This window comes from Chiloscyllium plagiosum, unplaced genomic scaffold (assembly GCF_004010195.1).
Source record: "Chiloscyllium plagiosum isolate BGI_BamShark_2017 unplaced genomic scaffold, ASM401019v2 scaf_82732, whole genome shotgun sequence".
Classification (NCBI taxonomy): domain Eukaryota; kingdom Metazoa; phylum Chordata; class Chondrichthyes; order Orectolobiformes; family Hemiscylliidae; genus Chiloscyllium; species Chiloscyllium plagiosum.
This window is the reverse complement of record NW_025194267.1, coordinates 1-3,705: the sequence shown is the minus strand read 5'-3', so window position 1 is coordinate 3,705 and position 3,705 is coordinate 1. Positions and strand designations below refer to the sequence as shown.

Here is a 3,705-nt window from a genome sequence, read left to right as displayed (position 1 = left end):
CCATTCCTGTAAATTGGTTCTGCATTCTTTCTAATTATGATTTTTTTTACGAATGTAGCTAGTGTTGCTGGACTTAGCATCAATTTTTCTAATACCGTATGTCGATGAATATTAAAACACAACAACACATCTAATTTGGCACCAGATGATGAGCAATTGAGTCAAAATCGATCGGACGCAGTGGGACAATGACCCTGTCTTCGTGGTGTACATCCGTGACTCTATAATTCGACGAAGAATCATTCCCACAATTTCAGCTGTGACAGAATCTAGTTTGCAGTGAAAGCCTGTCAATCTGCGAAGGTAGCGTTCGTCTGGGTCTCTGCAAAGGAGTTGGCGAAATCTTTGGGTCTTGACAATTTGTTCTTCCAACAAATGAATTCAGTTGTTTTACTATTAAAATTGACCAAATTACCGCACCTGTGATGGCCGAGAGGTTAAGGCGTTGGATTTGAAATCCAATGGTGTCTCCCTGCGCAGGTTCGAATCCTGTTCACAGCGCAGAGTCTCTTAAAAGTCATTAATTGTTTTGCAGGATTTGGATTTCGTGGAGCTTGAGCTTTGCATTCAATCGAAAGTAAATTTTCAACTGTGAAGAATCCGAAGTAGTTTCAAGACTGACCCAGTCATCTAATTGAATAATTATATGTCGATACACAAAAAGCCACCAACTTCCAACACGAATCAGTTTCAACACATTTGTCGAATTATCGTGAAATTTGGATGTTTGGGGTGGGGGGTGTGTGGAATTGAGTAAAACAAGAAGCAATGCAATACATTTACCTGCAGGTGATGAATTTTTTTTAGGATCAGTTGCAAGTCAAGCTGAGAAAGTTCGACCTAATTTACAGCTGAATCTCAAGGCCAATAATCTTTTACATCAGCAGTCAATGAATTAGAAAAAAAACAACTCCATGTGTGGAAAGGAACTCGACTGATCCAGGTTCCTGGCTTGCGATGTGAAAAGGCAAGGCGATATCAGCGGAGTAGAATTTTCTGGAAATATTAGAAATGGAATGTTAACGGTCTTCTGCTGTCCACATTCGTTAGAAACTGTGCATTAAGAACTGAAATTGAAAATTAACGATGAAAATCAGACTTAGACCTCTGCTTGTGGTGTAGCATTGTTCAGAACAATAGGTTGTTGTTGAGGTTAAAATTGAACAAAATAATCGATGGGGATCTTATCCACGGCCTTCGGTGGAGCAGTTGGTGTGGAGAGCTCAGCTTGAAGAACCAAATGCCAATTATTCATCCTGGCTGTCTGAATTGTTTCGTTAAACATACTCCCAGTTTAATGAAAAAAACCTTTGCTATCAGAGTTAGATGTTTTCATGTCAGCATGTTCCGATATGAGAAGACCCTTATGAGTAGATGTGTTGACTCTAATGTCAGAGATGTTGACACATTTCTGCACCAGAACAGCACTACCATTGGTATCAAATGAAACTGAACAAAGGACTAGTCACTTCGACATTTCCTGTCTGCAGACTCTGCCAATGGATCGTTCAGGCCCGATGTAGGAATAGGGCGTGGTGACATCTGTTCGCAAGTTGATCACTTTATTCTTGCTCACGATCCCTAAACCGTAATTCATTTTGAACTTCTTAGCCATCAGCATGATAAGTGGTACATAATGCACAGGTTTGCTTCACGAAACAAAGAGCGAAATCTTATTCAATGCAGACGCAAATTCAAGTTGTCCCTGGTCGACCAGAAGACAGATATCGCGAAACAAAGTGAATACAGAAAACAATCAATGTTTTCTGGGAGTCAAAAAGATGTACTGGAAGAACGGAAATATATATTTGGAATTAAAGTCACATACCACTTCCACAGACTAAATGTTCTTGAACCATTATTTTAATTTGACCTTGATGTCCACCATTGCTGCAAAAATTATCTTAACAACTCAGAACTGTGTGTTCTTTGATATTCTCTCCTTCATATTTCTCTTGATTTTGAAACTAAAACCGAGCAATAGTAATGCACCCTATTTCACTTGCAAAGATCAGAAGAAGATCAATTTATAAGAGAACAGAAATAAAGCTACGTCTGTCTTTCGAGAGAAACCACACGACTCCAAAAAGTCTTCTTCAGAAGTCTGCACAATGAACTCGAAATAGTAGACCGAAAATGAAAAAAAAGAGCCAAACTGCCGCGAATACACCACCTGCAAGTGCATCAAGTCCTACTCGAATATGCCGGATTACTACTATCAAAATCAGTGAAGAACGGAACAAAGCTCATTCTGCAGTTGTCAACCTGTTATGGCGTAGTTTCTAAAGTCAGAAATATGATTCGGTAAAAAGCGGGATGAAAGCGGGATATAGGAAGTCTGAAAAAAGCAAATGCGTGCTTTGCTTTGAAGAAGGTTGGCAGTGATGAAAATGGAAATTAACTACAGTGACGGGGGCTTAATTAATAGCTGAAAATGTGTTGCTGGAAAAGCGCAGCAGGTCAGGCAGCATCCAGGGAACAGGAGAATCGACGTTTCGGGCATAAGCCCTTCTTCAGGCATCTGCAGACCTCACTTTCTCCTCAGGGCTTAATTAATACTCAGCATCGTTGCAACACAGGGACGCAATTCTTTTTGCTAGGTTTCTGTTCTGCCATTTTATAATCACGACTGCTGTCGGGTTTGGTTTCCATTCCAGCCTTCGGTGACAGCCTGATGGAAGTTTGCACATTCGCCCAATTTCTGTGTGGTTGCTCTGGTTTGCTGCCACATTCTAAACATTTGCAGGTTATTTGGAATCGCCATTGAACGCACACGGTTCCAGAGACAGTGATGTCTTTGTAATAGGAGTGTCTGGATAGGACTTACTTCAGAGGATTTTTGTGAACTTTAATAGACAGAGTGGGGTTAGTCTGCTGTTTCCTGGGTGAGCTACATGGCCAGAGAGGGGTCAGGGTCTTCTTCCCTGAGGGAGATACGTTGACAGAGTTGGGTTAGTTGCTCTTACCTGTGTCAGTCACGCAGACACAGTAGGGTCAGTCTGCCCTTCCCTGGGCGAATTTCTTTCACAGAGTGGTGACAGTCTGCTCTTCCCTGCCTGAGTGAAATAGAAAGAGCGGGGTCAGTATTATCTTCCCTCGATAATTTATGTTGACAGTCTGGCTTCCGTCTGCTCTTCCCTGGCGAGTTACATTGGTAGAGTGGGGTTAGTGTTCATTCATTGGGTGAGTGCCATAGACGGAATGGGATCGGTCTGCTCTTCCCTGAGGGAATTACATTTATAGAGAAGGGTCAGACTGCTCTTCAGAGAATGACTTATATTGACAGTGTGGGATCAGTCTGCTGAGTTACACTGAGAGTGCGGGGTCCGTCTGCCCTTCCCTGGGTGAGTAACACTGACTGAATGGCTTCAGTTTGCTCTTCCCTCAGTGAGTTACATTGACAGAGTGGCGTCAGGAGTGGCGTCTTTGAGGAGTTGACAAAAGTAACTCGTCCCCTACATCTTTGGGATAATTAGGGATGGGCAGTGAATCTTATCTCATTGAAAGACAACTGTGTCCCAGAAATGCATTTCTAATAATTGCATGTACTAATTCGACAGTGCACGCGGTCGGGAATAACTTGAGGAGAGGTGCAGGGTAGAACAATTAAAGTCAAATGCATTGATGCCGAGGAGACATGACACAAGATGTGAGTGTGGAGCTGATGGTGCAAGTGTCAGTGCTATTGGTTCATCATTTATTTCT

The 3,705-nt window shown here is 42.1% G+C and overlaps 1 non-coding gene across 1 annotated transcript; it reads left to right on the top strand.

The window, feature by feature from the left end:
* The first annotated feature begins 419 nt into the window (after positions 1-419).
* On the top strand, positions 420-501 carry trnas-uga. The gene has a single exon. It is a non-coding gene; the product is annotated as a tRNA-Ser (tRNA).
* The last annotated feature ends 3,204 nt before the right edge of the window (positions 502-3,705 follow it).